The sequence below is a fragment of the Chamaea fasciata genome, unplaced genomic scaffold (genome assembly GCF_029207755.1).
Source record: "Chamaea fasciata isolate MVZ Bird 193981 ecotype frontalis unplaced genomic scaffold, bChaFas1.0.hap1 SCAF_6, whole genome shotgun sequence".
NCBI lineage: Eukaryota > Metazoa > Chordata > Aves > Passeriformes > Sylviidae > Chamaea > Chamaea fasciata.
The window spans coordinates 15,731,339-15,751,500 of NW_027094091.1; positions in this window are offsets into that span (position 1 = coordinate 15,731,339).

The following is a 20,162-nucleotide window of genomic DNA, read 5'->3' on the forward strand; positions in this document are numbered from 1 at the left end:
TCTGTAATGGCAGCTACAACAACTTGCAGACTTGTTTTTGAGTATTCCTGTCTTTAACAGAAATGTCTCAATCAATAAGTTAAATTTGGGCACTCTCTTTCCCATCCAATTTATGACAAATTCCTTTCTGCATGATGTCACAGTGTCCGTAGTATAGAGTGGTTCTATACTCATTCTCCCCCAAATCAACCAGAGGTTCATGGTTACAGATTTTTTTTTGAGAGAGAGAGGTTTAAATCCCTGCATATGGAACCAAGGGTGGAGTCTGGATCACCTTGTTGAGTTTTTTATTTAAGAGGTGAAGATGCATTGTCAAGAAGCATTTGTCAGAGGTAACCTGGAAGCTTAAGTTTCAAGGATAGTTTATCACTAGATATTTTCAGAAACCCATAGGTGAATCATTGGCAAGGGACCACTTGGTGTTCCACTAAATTATTATATACCTCATAAGAGGAGAGAAACTTCCTGCCATCTCTTTCATTCACCACAGTTTTTATAACTTCTCTTAAAAATCTTGGGTTTAAATGATTTGTACATTTAAACATTAAGACTCCTATAACATTTTTCTGGACTGAAGGACTATGTTTGTATCAACAAGAGGTTTTCCTCATTGAACCTGTAGCATTTTGTACTGGTGATTGTGGCTTATGTTCCTGTTATTTATATTTTTTGAGGTTTTCTTTGGACTTGCAGTAATCTGTCCCATGGCCTAGATGTCCAGCCAGGAGTGGACACTATTACACATGCTTCTGGTATATACCTTTTACTTCAGTTTTATATGAAAGGAATTTTGTACTCTAAACCAGCTCCATGATGTGTAGTGGAGCATAGTAGATGGCAATGAGTGAGAAACATGCTTGAGAACAGTAATCTTTGAACTAAAAGGCTAATGTATATTCCTTTAGTAAAGATAATGATCCAATTTATTAATAGCAATACCTTGCTGATAGTGTTGAAACATGAGCATTATTTTACGACTTTGATATAGATGGAAGAACTATGGAGAGTAAATACATGGCAGTACCTCCATAGTGTCTCAGAACAAATAATGAATTCAATGACTGAGGCAATAAGGTTTTTTTGCTAAATGGGTGATTATTTTCTAAGTGAGGAGATGATCTTTTAGTGTCTTTCAGCATATAAACACATATAAATATTTAGTAGATATTCCTGCAATAAAAAATCCCATAAAGTTTTTAAAAAATCTTTTCAAGGTCTTGCATCTGGTTTTTAACAGCACTTTTGCTCTGCTGGCCATGCTGCTTTTGTTGCAGCCCAAGTTGCTCTTGACTTTCTGGGCTGTGAGTGGACATTGCTGGGTCATGCTGAGCTTCTCATTAGCAAACATCCCCAAGTCTTCTGCCTCAGGCTGCTCTCAGTCCTTTCTCCTGCCAGCCTGTATTTGTTTTTGGGATTGCCCTTACCCAGGTGCAGGACCTTGAACTTCATCTCATTGAATTTCATGGTCTTATAACATATTGAAAAGTGGTTCAATAATAGATGAAAATAAGACCAGGCGTGATCTGCTCCTGGCTATAAATGCAAACACAGGTTTTGTGAGCTTAATTTTAACCATGTTTTTTTTTTGTCTCTAATTTCTTGGTTCCATATCTTTGCAAGTTTCACTGAAGTTAACAGGATATTTGCTCAGATATCCTGTTGGTGCAAACCCTACGGCTTTTAAACCCCACACCTACTGTTTGGAATTGTAATTAACTCATTGAAATTGTTTTAAAGACATATAAAAATGAAGATATGATTTGAACAGAAAAAGACTCAAGTCTGCAGAGAAGCCTGATGTGTGGACACTATGTCAGCATTAAATGCCAGCTGGGTTATTGAACGTTTTGATCATATAATTGTGATTGTTTCAGTGAATTTTATTGTAGTAAGTACACTAGGGCACTCTCAAGTCAATATGAATCATCGGAAAGATATAAAGTAAATAAGTACTCACCTAAGTGAAGCAATAACTCAGAAGAGACAGGTAATTGTATACATAAAAGTAACATCCTTTCTGCAAATTTGTCCCCTGGTTGTATCTCCATTATCTCTCTCTCTCCAGGTTCTCACTAAAGTTACAATGGACCTTAATTTTGCACACAGTGCTCAGTAATACTACCATCTTCATCACTTATATCAGACAATTGACTTGATTTAGAGGATTTTTTTCTGTATTCTGCGTAAGAAACAGAAAGAACTTCACTTGCTATATTCTTGCTGTCAAATTGACACAAACATACTATAGTGCTGTTTAGAGTAGCTTTCTGACTTCTAGTTTCTGTTCTGGTTCTCTACTGATGGTTTGTTTTTCCACACAAACTATAAAGTCTTCCCACACATCTTGCATGGACCTTAGTCACTCAGTAGCTCAATATATTTTTAGTAAAAACATACATAATTACATTTAAAACTTGTGGAGTATTACCTCGGTGTTACAGAGATGCATTTCTTTTAAAACTGTATCAGGAAAATACAGGCAATCTTTTGAAATTTAAATGATTAATCTCATACACTAGCTAAATTTGAAGTTAAGATAAAAAGAAATAACTATTTTGCCCTTAAAAGGTGAGCATATGAGTTGAGGATTTCATTTGAGCTTTTGGGGTATCAGTGGTAAGTATAAATGAAACATTAGGTGTATATTAAAACATTGATTCATGCAATTTGCGTCTTTAGAGCCATTCTCTCACATGTGTAAGTTAAGTGGCAAGTTACGCCTGGTTTTCCGGTGTGGCTGTAGTGCAATTTAATACAGTGTTGTGTAGAAGGCAGCATATGAGAGGTTAGGGACCAGGAGCAAGCTGGAGATTGCCAGTGCACAGTACCCCCCCTCCCTGAGTATCCTGACTTCCCTTTCTATCCCTGATGAGATTACACATTTTTCTAGCAGTGTTGGTAGAGACAGAGGGGCTAGACTGGAGGGCTGTGTCGAGCTGATTTTTTTGGCTCTGTGGTTCCCATAAACTCTCCTATGCAGTCCTAGCACATACAGGAAGCTTCTAAACTATTTGCAAAACAGGGCTGAAAACAACAAGACAGGGTAATGGCTGTTTGTTATGTAAATTAATCTTATTCTTAAGGATTCTTGCCCATTGTTATAAACTAATTCACAACATTTTATTTTACATATGTCATTCTCATTGTTTAACCCATTAAATGATTAATGTTTTTAGAAATGAAGTCTAATCTGAAAGTCATCCATTTTATGTTCTGTCATGAACTATTATTTTGTGGCAAGTAAAATAATTTTTAAAGATGTACAGTGTTTCACAGCTATTGTGAAAGAAGAATCAGAAGAAATTATTCACTTTATTCTTAAAAATATTTGTGTGATATTATGCTGTGAAAATTCACCAAAAATTAAGCTTTGTAGATAGGATTTTTTTATGCAACATTCTTTGATAGCTACTTTTAAAAAAGGAAAATAAAATACAAATCAATGTGATATTTTGAGCTCCACAGTTTCTCATTATATGCTAATAACATTTTAAAATTTTAAAGATGAAAACTGACATAAGATATAAGCTGTTAAGCACTTTAATTTTATCTGCATTTTTTGTGTCAAAAATAATTTTAATATTAAAGGACAACTGTAGACTCCTAATGACTTGAATACAGTTTGACTGTTTTCATGAAGTGCTCTGTGGGATGTCAGAATATTTAATTCAGGATGTTAAAAACATCCCAAAATGTCACAATAATTATATCACAGCAGGCAATTAAAACACTGGAAAATGCCAACTGACTAAGTGTGTTCTCTGTTATTTAGGAACCTAATGAGTGAGTGACACATAAGGCAGAAAATACAAATTATAGCCACAAAATCCAATATACATTATAATTAATTTTAATATAAATGTGTATTAAAAAAAAGCAACCTGTGTTAACAAAAACAAAGAAATATTTATTTAAAGCTGCTATTTCAGCTCTAAGCTCTGTAATTCCCCAGGCATTAGAAACTGTTTGTTTCCCCTTCATTATTTTGTTAATTAGTTATATATTTGTGTTATGACACTGTAATATGGGCTTGCTTGTGAAACCCGTACTAACTACAGTGGCTCCATTCACTGCACTGCAATAGTCTCTGCCAAATTCTCCATGTGTCTTCAAATTAGTCTAAGGGCAGTTAAGGGAGATCTGTGTGCTTGTGGGGTGGAAAATACAACTCCCTTCACAGCAGGTCAGAGAAACTGTAAAATCTGTATGGACTTGGGGAAGTTACAGCACAAGGAAGGCTGCTGATTCCCAGACAGAAAGGAATAGAGGCTTGGAGGTCTTCTAGCACAGTTCCTGCATTTGAAGGCAATGGGTTAATTGAAGTGGCAATTCAATAAGAGAGATGCTTTTGATTTAATTTGTACAGGGATTTAATCCATAATTATTAAACCAACATCCTATGTTAGCAGACACTATGGAATTAAACTCATCCTATTCAACTTACGGGAAAGAAGTACTGTAAGAAGCAGAACTATTCAAAAACAAAGAAAAAGGAGGGATTTAAGAAAGTTGACAATAGGCAATTATTCTCTTTAGTTAATGATGCTCAAGAAGCTATTATTACTTCAGCTGAATTGCTTAAATAACAGAAAAATATATGAAGTGCAGGCAGAAAAAGAAACTCTGAGAGCGAACTGAGGAATCACTGTCATTGCTCCTCTGCAAGGCTACAGTAGGCAACAGTCCCTTTGCTCCATTTTTAGGGTTTCCCCATTACCTGGAAGTCCAACAGCAGTCAGCAGAGTTTCAGTTGTTTATTCTTGCCCCTTCCCTTGAGCAGACCTGAACATTCATCAAACTGCGAGCTGAATTAGATCTGGCAATGATCTGGTTAAAAACGAAACTCCTAACTATAATTTTTGTGGACATGAGATCTAGGTTTGTTGCACTATGTGTTTTCCTGAGTACTAGTGCTAGCACCAGGGAAAGAACAGCAAAAGGGGAAGACAGGCTCAACACCCTCAGCAGTAGTGTGGATTTATACTGAATTAAACTAATTGGGGAATCCTGACATAAAGCATTGTGTTATACTCATAATTGCAAAAGTTCAGACAGAATGAATTATTGCTACATTGACTTGAGCACTGGAAATTCAGCATTTAGCACTCTTTTAAAATTACTACTCTGTTCAGTTCCTTCCAGTTCCTTGACATGAAATAATCCTCAGATTTCTGTAACAGAGCTGAATGCTCTGAATGCCTCAAAGGCATCTAGGAAAAAGAGGAACAGTTACTCTGGTGTTATGTTACTACATTTTGGGAAGGTTTTTTTCTGGTTTTTTTTGTTTGTTTGTTTGTTTGGGGTTTGTTTGTGTTTGTTTGTTTGTTTGTTTTCTCTTTATTTTAGATCCCATTGCTTGTATTTTAAACTTGAGCAGTATTTTACACTTCTTTGGTTGTTTTCACATGTACAGAGTTTTAGCTCTGCTTGTGGATGGTCCATTTGTTGCTGAATTTCCTTTCGTATCTGGCATCATGCAGTGGTCAGTAATTACTCAGCCCTTACAATGCTTGCATTTTGTCTTATTTTGAGGTGTATTATCTTGCTTCTGGATCTATATTTGTGTTATTCTTTGGTCAGGTTGTTGAAGCTGATATCTGGCTTATTACACAGCCTTTGAGCACTACTTTTTGCTGGTAGACCTTAAAAAGAAAGAATTTTGGGTCAACTGATTACCTATGTTACTGTTTCTGGGGGAAAAGAACTGCAAAAGCCCTACTCTTCTTCTGTGTAGTTTTGAGTCAGACTGAAGGAAAGACATTGAAATCTTTCCTCATTTGGTTGTTGTTGAATAACTGTGCTTGTCATACTCATCTGACGGGTGACTCCTATTCTCAGAGAAGTCCAACTTAGTGCCATGAGAGAGACCCTGGTATCCTGGGGATCTAAAGTCTGAGTAGATGAGAAAATTATGTTCTTCCACATCTTGACACACTTTCAGTCCACTTTGCAACAATGCCAGCTGCTCCTTTCAAGCAGGTTTATTTTTTTCTCATTTGCTAGGACAGGATGAACCTTGCAGAGTACCTGTAAACAAGAGAGTTAGAGAAAACAGTTTAATAAGTAGAAATTACCAAATTACAATTTCCTTGAAAATCTAGACAAAGATTATACTCATTTCTAGGAAGCTCTTGTCAGTCATAAAGGCATTAGAAAAGATATTTATAGCTGACCTTTGAAGATTCATAATTCCTTTCAGGAGAGAATTATAGAATTTTGTACTAAATATTCCATTATATTCTTAGAAAAAGTATCTGTCATTTTAAGCTATTAAATAAGAAGACCATTGAAGCAATATCACAGTATATGAAAAATTTCTGTTGTTTAAAAAGGTCCTCTGATAGTATTTTTAGTCCATATAAGGTAGAAGGTAAAATATTATAAATAAATAAATGTCTCTCATATATTTCTGAGCTTGAACTATGTACTTTTACATGAAAAATTTCTTCCTGTTACCCTGAGGGAAGTAATTTTTTCCATTTCTTTCAAAAGGATGGCTTTAAAGGTTTGAAACAAGGATGGAAGCAGAAAACTATTAAATAATCATTGTTTCTGAATAACAGCAAAACCAAAATCTTCCTTGGTTTAAAAAACACTGTGAAAGACTCCTTTATCGAAGGTGAACTTTCTTTCTATTATGTGTGTTTCATCTTCTTCCCTATTTGAACCTGCTTTTCTGAAAGCACCACGTTGCAGGCTGCTATTCTGCAAATACTTATGAACAACTGTGCTCACAGTAACTAACCCCCTTTTAGTACAAGCTGGTTACTCAACATAGACAAAATTTAACTTATGAGGCTATGTAATAATTTTTTTAATATCCCACATACATTTGCCTCACAGTCTAAGTTAAAAAAAAAAAAAAGAAAAAGCCCACAAATACTACATTAGATTTACTAGATACCTTGGGAAGTTTCACTGTCTTAATGATTGGTATATTACTATCTTTTTATAGTACAGTAAACTTCTATGGTATAAAGAAATAATATTTAAAAGCATTAAAACTTTTGTAGTAACGTGTTCACTTCTCGGTAATTATTTTAATGTTACCAAAACTATTTCCAGATATTTTAACTATATTTTCTGACAAAATATCTATCACAGAGAAAATGCACAAACAATCACTCCAGCTCTTGAAAGAAATGCACTTCCTTAGCAGGCCTGAAACTGAAAGTTGCAGTGAATTCACCAGCCCCTTTCCTGTTCTCTGTGTGGCCAGAACACTGCAGAATACAGCATCTGTATTTAAAAGTTGCCAATTAAATACAAAAATTGCGTGTCTGGATCTTTCATTTTATGAAGTATTATTAATTTTAAGTTTGTGATTGTGAAATTGTGAAGCCTAGCATATTTAATCTAGCTGAAGATGCAGCAGACCATAGAGCCTTAACCTTCTTTTTTATCATCCGAGGTTGGCTGAAAATTCATCTTCATCATAGTATTTTCCAAATGAAAATAAATTCTTTCATTGAAATAAGTAGCTTTTTCTTCTACAAATTTATTTACTTTTTTGAAGAGATTTTGTTTGCTTGTTTGTTTTTGGTTTTGTTTTTCTAAAGAATTTTAAAAGGAATATAACAAATGAGAGAATGACATTTTGGAAACATTTTTCATTTCCAATATTAATGGTTTTCTGAAAGGGAAATTTGAAGGCAAGAACAAACAAGTAAAAATTAAATTCTGTGAAATTATAAAAATGATAATACAGATACTGTTATTTTGTGGTAGTGAGGAGCACACAGCTCTACTAGAAAACAGGTAAGAGGCTAAAGCTTGGGACTGTTGGTCCAAACTTGCCCTGTATGTTTCTGTGGTCATAACTGAAAACCACAAAATCCAGTTAGCTCTTTAATGCTGAGAAACAATCACATATTCTTTAAAACAGGATTACAGCAGTGTATACACAATGTGGGACTGGGAAGACATCATGTTCTTTGAGAGACTTGACGCTCCTGCCACTTTTATATCTCTTTCAGTCCAGATACAGTTTTTAATGATGAATAAACTGTTCATCTCAAAAAGGCAATTAATCCTATAGGTAATGTGTTTATTAGAAGCAAGTATGAAAAGGCATGATAGTTACCTTTAGGCACTGTATCCGTGGATCAATGCAGCTGGTGGCCTGTTTTACAGTTGGGCCAAGGTCAGAAGATGCAGATCCTCAGGATCAAGGCCTTGTTACTGGTGTCAGGTATCTCTCTTTGAACCTTCCTAAAACCTGAAGTTTACCTACTAAATATCTTTCATGCTGCTTTTACCACCGGTTTATTAACATTTCATTAGGAGTGTGCAAATAATGATTACTTCATTTTGGGAGCTATAGTGAAAAATTTGACGGGGAAAAAAGTCACAGGGGTGGTACGAGTGGAAACAAAGCTTTCAACCTATCAGTGTCTTAATTTTCTCTCTCTCATCTCACAGAATGTGCTGATGTGCTATTACTCCAGTCCTCTCCCCCTCTTTTTCTTCTAACTCCTAAATCACTTCCATGTTTGCCTGGGCATGTAGCAGCTCATGCAGAGGCTGGCTTAGTCCATGTATACACTGCTTGTAAAACAGTAAACTGCTGGAGTTACACTGTCTTGCTTTAAATAGGGGCATGCAATTTAGTCTGCCCTCTTCAAACAGCTCTCAATTAGCAGACTCCTTTGTAGAAAATCCTATCTTTAAATTTGTATTTTAATGTAGTCATGGGATGAAAAGCAGCTATCCGAAGACCTAGAGTACAGATGTCAATTGACAGTACTGTTACCTAAACCTAATTTACTTAGAAAATCTGAGTAAAATCAATGTGCGAGGACTCAGGTTAGAAATTGGGACATATGAGAAGTTTCTTAGGGTAAAAAGTGCAAAATTCAATTAGCTTGAAAAGCATTTTTTTAATGTTGTTCAGGTCAAGTGAAATAGTTGAATTGAAACAAAATGTATGATTTCTGGGTTTATAAGATGGTTTCACATCCTATAACTGGTTGTGTTTCAAAGCAAATATGTAGTTGTTAAACAAAAATAACAATAGTTCTTGTAACAAGTGTCTGAAATACTCAATTTCCCTGCTAATTTCTGACATTTTTTTTTTCTAGCAGATCTACTATTTATTTAATTTCCTTGTTTAACTTCTTGTACCATTTAGATTTGAAATATAAGTGGTATAATAATTTCAGGCATGACATTATGCTGGCATAGATCATTTACATGAACAGTTTTTGGTGATTTATGACACATACTATATTTGTGATAATAATGTCTTTTGACTTCATCCTAATAAGAATAATTGTCTGCTTATTTTGGGAGTAGGTCTCTGAAATCTTCCAGTCTCTTGCTTGTAATGATTTGTCTTGATCTGTCCTCTTAACCCAACCTGCCTCTTCTGTTCTTCCACTGCTCATCTATCCGTTGGCAGAGACAGAGATATGAAAGGCAAGAAGATCGAATTAGCCATGACCATGGAAAGTAGGTCAGAAAGCAGTGATAGATTTCTAGTGTTTTTTGGTCTGAAAGTTATCCGACTGTAAAAGACCTTTTAATATTAGTTTTTGGGCTAATTATTTTTTTTAGTCAAAAATCAACCTCCTAGTTTAATTACTGACTCTTTCACATTTTGATTTTCATTTGTTTCCTTTGATTTGGAGAAATCATTAAAGCTGTATGTAAACAGGGAAAAATACATATAGCTGGGATTTCCCCTCCTGTGCACCAATGACGTTATTCCCAATGATTGTTGTGAGTTCTTTACCTGTTAAACCAAATCCCTTTCTGTCTTTTCTCCTTAAGCGATTTTTAATATAAAAAAGTAATATATTTTTTTCTGTTCCTGAACTTCTGTTACAGTAGATGATTATACAGAATTGAAAAGCACTCATTTAATGTGGAAAGGTGAAGATATTAATCTATTCTTGAGTGGTTTCAATAACCCTTTTCTTTCTTAATGTCCTCTCCTTTTGCACTGTAAGACTTCAGCCAGTTTCGATAGTCCCATACTTATGCATGATCTTCCAGTAGGGAATTAGCAGGGTTGCTTAGGAAAACAGCACAAATAAATAACTCTCACAGTTGGAAGATGAGTAGCACACAGGGAATAATCATTAGGAAAAAAATCTAGCATCAAGTTAATAACTGCTAGGAGCAAAGACACTTTAATCCATAATTCCTGATTATTCGAAAGGACTGGTATCCCAAACTTTCCAGCAAATCTGTTTAGTACTGGGCATCTAAAACTTTAATCAAGCACTGAAATAAATTCCATGATTTTCAGTGTTGGAAGAAGTAGCTCAGGTTTTCTGTGTTGAATTACCTGTTCAGGCTTGATTTGTTTCCACAGTCACAAGCAATATTTCCTTGGCACTACAAACTGTAAAACGGGTAAATTGCTGTCATTAAGTAATTGTACTCCCCTGGTGACCAAGGCAGCCGGTTTCTAACCTGCTCCACTCCTGTGCCCACTCCCAGCTCTGTGTGACCTGCCCTGCCAGGTTCAGTGATGGGAGATTTGTCTGCTAGAATTTGAAAGAAAACACATCACTTGCTTTGCTCAAGATAAATAAATAATCATTGATCTGCCCTGGATTCAAAAGAAGAGTGCACACACACAGCAATTTCTGCCTCTTTCAAGCTGCGTTTTGAGACAGCTTGTGAGATATTTTAAAGTGACAGAGCAGCAAAAAAGTGGAAAGGATACTGGGTTGTTCCTGACAAGTTTGTGCCCTGTTCCAGAGTCTGTGTCCTCATTACCCAGGGAATGAAGGCACAAGAGATCTCTGCCGGCCACCTGCTTGGACTGTAAGGTTGTTAGCAGAATTTTGGGTGCTTTCTTTTGCAGTCATTGAAAAGTTCCATTATGTATTTATTTCTTTATTTATTTTTAATTTTTGGAAGTGACGAAATTATTCTCCTTTGAAACAGTTTATATTTGAAGAGTATTTTTTAGAGTGTAGTTGGAGAAGATGGGCATGTACTTTGGATTGGGGCAGTGACTGCAAATGCTCTAAAGCACACCAAATCTTTCCCAAATGCTGCAAAAAATTTAAATCGAAATGCAAAAATAGCAATGTAGAAGTAACAGCAGTCTTTAATCCACCTGTTCTTGTGGAATGTACAGAAATGTTCCTTATATTTACAATCTTATATGAAGCTTTGAGAAAAAGCAGTAGTCTCTGTTGTAGGGAGGGTTTTGTAGGGCTGGCTCTGTGTCACTGAGTGCCCTTTTCTTGTGGCACTCGCTCTGCAGCCATTATTAATATTTACAGAAGGCGGCACCTACAACGTTCAGACTTTATAGGAGGCAAAGTCTTTGTCTCAAATTTATGAGCCACCTCAGAGGAATTCACCAGTACCACACATAATCTAATAGTGTAACTAAGATTTTCAGCTGTTTCAGCTTTTTCCAGGTTTGTTAATTTGTAGCACTAGGTAGCACTTTTGTCTTTTTAGTTTGTGAAACAATAGTATTTTATCAATGTAATAAACAACAGAATATATATACTGGAATTAACACAGTGGATCAAACCCACAGCCAGATATTTGTCAACAGCCAGTGACAGGTAGCATAGACGGAAGAACACAGTTCCAAAAACTTGAACAAGCAGCTGCAGTAAATTTTTGTTTTTCCCACACGTTAAATGCCAGGCTAACTTTTTATGAACAGGAAGTGGTTTGACCCAAAAGTTTAGTTTTTTGCCTATATCTTTCACTTAAGTGCTTGGATTATCTTTAGTTGATATATGTCAGAAACACTACCCCTCATTATCTAATCTTTTTTTCGATTTTGTTAAGTTGTACCTGGTATTGTAATAAGCTCCATGGAAGTGTCTGACAGTATCCTGTCAGTTCTGGTTTGGTCATTTTTCTCATCAAGAAATCCCCTGTTAATTTTGTGACTTTTATTTCTTCTTGGAGTAGGGGTGGTGGGGAGAGAAAGAAAAAAAGCACTTAACCTGTAAATCTGAAGTGCTTTGTGAAAGACAGAAACCATGGTTCATTATAACAGAGGAAGACAGTGTGTGACAGTTAGAAATTTGCTTGCCTGCTCTGACCCAAGAAATCCCTACAAATTCAACAGCACAGTTTGGCTGTTTATGTTCTGCCTTACTAGATCATCCTGTTCTCTCTGTTCTGAAATGCAAGGCTTCAAAATAGATTAAAAAGATTATCTCTAAAAATGCTTGTTTTGATTATATGACTGATGACTCTCTAGCTGGGAGGTTTATTGCAAATGCTTTAAAAGTTTTGGGGGAGACTGGAATCCTCGTAGTCTAAAATAATAATCTGCAAGTTTCCAGTCATGCTCTTTTACAAGACAGTGTGTTTAGAACAGATTGACATAGCAGTGAATCTTTCCATACCTGACGTAAAATATTTTGAAACTGATTTTTCTGATACCTAAAAAAAGTGTAGGATAAAGGAGGAATTTACATATGTTTATATATGTATATGAAGCTGTGAAAAGCCTCACACAGATACAGAACAGTGAATAAACTAGGTGAATGACAAACAGGCTCCAAATCTGAAAATGTAATAAAGTATGTTTTTCCAACAGATAGCATAAAAATTTGTGCCTGTATGTATGTGGATAGGAAAGGGTGAGAAAGGAGAGGAATAAAGATTTTATTGACACTAAGAATGAGTTGCGTAACTTCTTTGTGAGGAACACACTCTTCCCAGAATCATGGTTATAAAACCTTTTATTATTACTTGTCCTGTACCTGTTTGATGGTCTTTTCATGCCACTCTTTAGTTGCATAAAATAGAAACAGGTGGATGCAAAATAGGATGATGTAACTGTTATACAAGTTAATAGTTATACACTAGTTATACAAGCTCTAGAATAATAGTTTTATATAATTCATTGCTGGACCCTGATTTGGCTTTCAAGAAAAGTCAGTCTCAAATCATCCTACAAAATCCCTTCAGAAGAGCAACTGACAACTTGCCAGCTTAGTTGAAGAGCGAAGAACTCAAATCAACTTTGGCCAATACTTTTCAAAGGAATTTGAATGGACAAGGAAGTCCCCCATATGCCTCATCCTACAGAGCTAGTCTTTGGAAAATGAGTTTGGGGCTTCCCAAAAATCAAAAATACTTGGTTGATTTCAAGTTGGGCTCCTGAAGATAAAGTACAATCAACCAGCTTTTGAACTTGTTTTTTTTCTGAATTTTCTTTTAGTTTTCTAAGCTTCTAAGATTTGCCCTGTTTGCTCTACCTATTGCCTTTTAGGCAGGATGAAAAAGGTGTGTGTTCTACAAGTGTCAAAGCTGTTATTTTGCACTAGTGGATTCCACATCACTGAGGAAAAGGATTAATCAGTATTCCAAATATCTATCAACATTTTGACTTTGAATTGCCATATGTTTAAGGTGTTGATTGTTAGTTTATAGAAAGTATAGATTATAAGGTATCTGATGTTCATTCTGGATTTCCAAATACTCTTCCCTGCTCTGAACACAGTTTTGGGGAAGACACTATGCTTCAGAAGGGTATAAGAACATTTAACAGAAGCATGAACTTGGAATGACTATAAAAGTCTTTCTGGTTCAGTGTTTACAGAATAACAAAAGTTCTCTGAGAGGTCATTGTACTATTCAAGGTGTTGTAAAGTCTTACTACAGACAACAAGAAGCCAAAAAGTGAGATGTTTATTATGGAATGTAGTAGTTACAACTTTTCTTCTATCCTCTTTTTCTATGAACAAAACAACAGCCAGACATTTCCACCTGGCCCAAACTTTATAGAAATAAATCATAGAACCGGTACTGAGTTAGGTCTGCAAGGTTATGCAGACTGGGTCTGAAAAGGTGTGATTCAGCAACATCTGGGCAGGGTAGGAGTTTCAGCGTAAATGCTTCACACAGGGAACATCTGTGCTGAATCCAGATGATCTGGGTTACTGAACTAGGGACTCTAACCTTTCATGAGTTTGTAACACTTCTGGTGTCAGATTAAGGGTATGAAAGGTGTGATTCCTGTACCTCAGTGCACAATTAGATGAGGTGCCTTTAGTGTTCTGTTGGGGTTTAGCATATTGGACTCACAGATGTTCTCTTCTGTTACTGCCACTCTCTGGGACTCATTGGAGGGTTGTTCTGCTGAACTTATCACACAGTGTGTTCAGTTTCCAGTGACCATGGGAAAAGTTACCAGTCTGTGCTTATGTGTTCATTTTGTGCCTGGCCTAAAAGTGTTTGCATGAACACAGGTTGTGAGCAAAAGTGTTATCCCAAACATTGGAAGGCATATTTCCCTTAACCTGCTTCCAGAAAACTTCTATTTTCCTGTAGAAGAAAGTAATAGAAAAGCCATAATTCTAATTCAGTTTGAGAAGATGTAATCTGTAAGGACCAAATATGGGCAGGCTAGGAATTTAAGCAACGACTTCTGTGTTTTCATAATGTGCTGATCAACATGAAGTAACATTTTCTGTGAGTTGTTTGCCGTACCTTATTCTTCTTAAGAACCTTTACAGGTATACAGACCAAGTGTACCACCTAAAATTAAGATGTACCATCTAATATCTAAATATACATTAAGAAACTATGAAGAGAAACTAAACATCTACATAAAGCAGTACACCACTTTTGAACATAAAAATTTGGACCATTAGCAGCTGGAATTTGCATAGAACCTTTGAAGTCTAGAACCACTTTTGCTGCACTCAGAAACTGGCAATTTATCATGGTGGAACACAGGATCAGGCTACATTTAGTACTGTATGACAGGTGTAAAAACAAAATTTTACATGAAAGAGAAGGGGCTTTTTCTTGATACCGTAGCCTGAAATTTTTGGTTTTTCCTGAAGTGAAATGCTTGCAAATTTGTCTTTTGACTAGTAAATATTTCACAAGTAGAGAAGGCCTGGGGTGCTCCAGAGCTCAAGTTTTGCCTACAGGTTTTTAACTATGCTGTTACTAAAGTTCAAAAGTTCTGCATTAACAAAAGCATTAAATGGCCCTTGTAAGTATAACAGAAGAAACAAAGCAAATTTTAAAAATTATAACTTTAAAAAAATGTGGTAGCATGGCTTAAATGTATAATTCAGTAGCTGAATACTGTGGAAAATCCATTTAATAAAAAAAGAGTAGGTATGGAATAGTTTATCTTCTTTACCTGGGACAAAATCCTAACTTATAGCAGACTTGAATGAAATGTAGTGGTTCCTTCTAGACACTGGACTTGGTGGGCTTAGTCTGAACAGTAAGGAATTCGTTATTTTAGGGCTGGAGCTGGATCAAACTCCTATTAAGAATTCAGACCAAAGTTTTATCTAGTAAGGGACAGAAAAAGGTGTTCAGGTATATGACATCGGCACTAGGGTAGGCAGGTCTGTTAGATAAGTGGACTACATTTTGGTTTCTAAACCCACAAGGTGTGGCCAAGTCATGTATTCAAGAATATGCTTGCAGCTATGACACCCTGAAATCCTTTTTTAGATTACATGAAAGATCCAAGTCTCATTTCATGACATCAGTTTGAGAGCTAAGGCCTTACAAAATCCTTTTGTTCTAAAAGTTTGCAATTTGTGGTAAAATTGGCTGTGAGATTGTCAGCAATTAGGCTCCTGTGCAAGCAGTGTGTTGTAATTTGTTAGTGGTGGGGTGACAGGGTTTTTTCATCTGTTTTTTCAGATAGTTTTGAATAGAGTTCTTCAGCTGAGAGGGAAAACTGCTAGCCTGAGAAGTAGTACCTCTTAATTTCTTGGGAACTAGTGGCCATTTGCAATGTACAGGTTTGGCCACTCTATTGACTGTGAGAACTGTGAAAAATAAAGATTTCAACCCCCCAAAACATGCAATGTAGAACATTAAGATTTTTCTTATAGAAATTCCATGTGTTTGGTGAAGGATGGGTGAGTACCCTGACCTGCAAGGTGCTGCAGGGCTCATGGGCTCTTCCAGAGGGTACTTCTCACTGTCCCAGGGTCTGCCTTGAATCCTAACTTTCATAGGAGCCAGATTTGCTCAACCTTGCCCAGCCACAAAGACTGACTGAAGCAGCTTCTGGGTCACCCCCTGGGTTTCTTAATTAAGGCTGTACAGCCACTGAAAAGCACTGAGTGCTCTGCTGCTTAATCATCACCACCATCAGTGTCTGTTGTCCAGCAACTTGAATCAAACTTACACTTCTCTTTCACTGATGTCTAATCAGTTCCTTAAACAAAACCCTATATGCTCTAATTTTCACCATGTTCCTTTAAAAATGGTTAATTAATTTATTAACATGCAAAACATGTACACAAAATGTAGTCATTAGTAGCACCACATGTTCAGTACAAGCTATATATGTTTGAGAGCTATTTCTGGCATTTTCCAGGCTGCATGCACACAGTGCCACAAGCAGACTTTCACTTGTCCTTCAACATACTATGGACATCTTTCCTGACAGTCCTTCAGTTGCATAGCCATGATAATTAGACTTTGAATTTTTCATATCTTCATATCATTGTGTTTATGACCTTTGCCCTGTATCACTTGAGTATTGATCTGGTCAACATGACTCTTTTTCTGTGTTGGATGTGGGCTGGAGGAGATAGGCACCTTTTGTTATTTATGTGTATGGTGCTTAGTATAGTCTTCATGCTGGAGCCACCAGAACTCTACTCCCAAAGTGTTTCAGAGCGTCTGAAACTGGCAGCAGAATTTAACACTCCCACTTTGTATCCAGTTGGCATTATCAATCTGTTTCAATATGTGCCTGAGTGCTGTTTAAAGATCTGTAGTAATCAACAAATTTCTATCATTAGAGAGCTGAGACTGTGGCATTTAATTTCAAAATAGTAGCACGAACACACAATTGAAACAGGAATCACTTAGAAATAAGAACATGGTCTCTGATTCCTTTTCTAGAATATGCTCACTATTATGATTTGCATTAAAAATAAATTATTTGTAAGATGTGGATTCTTTAAATTATAACACGTTGCTGTCATGTATTCACTGTGTGCAATTAAAAGTTAGAGTGATGTAACATCACCAGAAATAAACACTAGAAATAAATAAAAAGTGTGGTTTTACACAAAAAATTACTCAGTCCTGCACTGCAAGTCACACAACACCTCACTTTTGCGAATTCAGCATTTCTGTGTCTGTACATCGCAGTGAAAATCAGGTGCTAATGACAACTAATTATTATTGTATGTACTGTGATTAAATTATAGACAGCTTCCATTTTCTACTTGACTGTCACTGCACATGGGAATAGAGATGTATTTAATAATTCAAGCATCAATTTTTGAAAAATGTGTGCCCTGCTCCTCGTTTTTTTCTATTATTGCAAAAAGAGCTCAGGTCACAAAATGATCTGTAGTTAAAAAAAAAAAAAGACAAAGCAGAAAAAAGTCAAAGACAATGCATATGGCTGAATAAAGATGCCTCTAATAACATATCTGGAAAGAGGGTAATTTATGATGTACATATGGGAGGAAAAAGGAGAGAAAAACAGAAAAAAATATACTATAGCAATGAATTGCAGCATTTAAAGACAGTCCTGATTACTAAAATATCTTACAAACTTGACGGTATTCAGGACATGGGAACGAACTCTGCAGTGATTTAAAAAGGCAGTATTTTTAAGAAAGATACATTTACTGGCCCAACCACAGTATGATAGAAAGAAGAGAGCCTTCAGGTGCCTATTTTTCTATAAGACTATCAACACCTTTCTCTGTTTCAAAGCATTATTTTCCAAAAGAGTTAAATCTTTTCCATCATTTTGTCAACATATTCCAGAAAGCAAATGATTTGACTTTTTGAAGAGCTATGTTTTTGTCAGAAAATCAAGTTCTATTACTAACTTTCAATTGACAATTGGATTTCATTTGAATCAGCTTATATCACAAGAATATAAAAAATATACAAATCATAGAATCATGGACTATTCTGAGTTGGAAGAGACCTACAAGGTTCATCAAAGTCCAGCTCAGCCCTGCACAGGACAGCTCCAAGAATCACACCATGTGCATTGCCCAAGTGCTTCTTGAAGTCTTGTCAGGATTGGTGCTGTGACCACTTCCCTGGGGAGCCTGTTCCAGCCACCCTCTGGGTGAAAAATTTCTTAATATCTCACTTAAACATTTCCCAGGTCAGCTCCATGCCATTCCCTTTGGTTGTGTTACCACAACGAAGAGATCAGTGTCAGCCCCTCCTCTTCCCCTTATGAAAAAGTTGCAAACTGTAATGAGGTCTCCCCTCTGTCTCCTCCTCCCGGCTTGGAACAAACCAAGAGCATTTTATTATCTCCAAAGGTAAAACAAGAGTCTTTCCTTATGACAGACAATGTTCTTTCATATTTAAATTTAGTCATTGTCCTGGGTTGAAGTATATTCTATCACCATCTTCATGAACTGTTGAAACCAGGTGAGGCAGTGCTCCCTGCCTCCTCCACTCTGGCTTATCTTCTGCCCATCAGCACCTTTGCTACACAGCTCACAGATAACCCCCTCCTGGGCTACCTCCTGTTAATGGGCCCATCAGGCCTTATCACATGACTCATCATCCCATTGTGAGATGCTCCGCCCAGAGGGAGGAACCAAGCATTCCAGCCTGGATATAAGCTGAGACTCTGAACACCAGAGGGGCGCTTACCCACTGGATTCCCAGAGGACCCGAGCTACCAGACCTTTCTACAGGATCACTGCTTCAAGAAGACCACCTCATCTGGACTGCTTCCATCACTACGCTCAGGTTGTATTCTGACTCTGTCAGTGGTCTTTTGTATTATTGCATCTATTCTAGTTTACTTTCTTTCCTTTTTTTTCTATTAAATTGTATCTCTGACTTGGAGCCTCTCATTTGTTTTGCCTTCAAACTACTACAGTCATGTTTTTGAACGAAACTCTGTGTTGGGTTTGCTATGTCTCTGCAAGGAGGATGCAACCCATCCAATCTGTCTACAACAGGCTCATAGCAGACCACAGTTGAGTCCCTTAGCCACGAACAGGGATCCTCTAGATAAACACATTTAGAAAGATTGGGTGGTTGTTTAAATTTTTGTCTCTGTTTCTTAAACCAAGTCTGTTTTAATTGGTGTTAAAATAAATTAATTTTTCCCAAGTCGAGTCCTTTTTTGCCCATGTTGCAAACTGTTAAGCACTGTCCCTGTCTTTCTGCTAGAACAGGAATACTTCTGTCTTATTTTCAACCTGGAGTGTTGGAAAGAGGAGTGACAGAGCTGCTGGGTGGGAGTTTGATCTGTGGCCAAGGGTATTCCACTACAAAAACATTTATTTTCCTGAAGATAAGTGCACTGTAATTCAATTTTCCAGAAAATAGAATACAAGTGTACATATAATTCCTAATTTTCTGGTTTTTTAAATTTTGCCTTTCAGTAAGAGAAATCCATCATAAGGTATATTGTTATTGTATTTTATGTTTTCTTCTAGAGTAGAAGCTCAGAAAGAGCTGAGCATGTCTTCATTGTCTTCACATTGAGTCATCCAGCTCTTAAAAATGGATTTTTCCTAGTCCTGTTTTTTTTCTATTTGCTGCGCTGCAGAGTTCAGTTTCTGTACGTAAAACAGAATATTTGGTCTACCTTTTTTATTTACTATCTATCATTATTTTATTAACATTCTGTTTTTCAAAGAATCAAACTAGTAATAACAGAAAAAACAAAAACAAACCAAACCAAAACAAAACCAAAAAAACCCAAAAACAACAACAACAATGAAACCAAACCCAAAAAGACAAAACTGTATTCCGAGGATTGCAAACATCTGCAAGATGGGACAGCTATTTTCTGAGGAGCAATTAGCCAGTATCAATGACGTATCGTCAGTGCAAGAAGATACCTTCCTTGCTTCTTAATTGCCGAAAGTCTTTAAAAGGCTTTCCCTTTCCACCTTTTTCATTATTATAACCACTACTAAATGTGATTACTTGAAATAAAGACGTGGCTCCTCAGCAGCATTTTGAATAGGAGCATAGGCGGATCCAGTGCCCGGTGCAGGCTCCGTCCCCTGCCTGCCGCAGGCTGTGGAGAGAGAAGCACGTCCAGTGTGCATCGCTCTCTAAAACTCTGCTTGGCTGCTTTCCCAGAGCGCCCTCCATTCACTTCTGAGTTCTGAATGGTTTTCAATTAATGTAACAGGACTAATTAACTGTATAAGAGTAGGGGTTTTCATAGCATTACTGACAATGCATCTATTTCCTAGTACCGTAGAAATTCAGTACTTCTT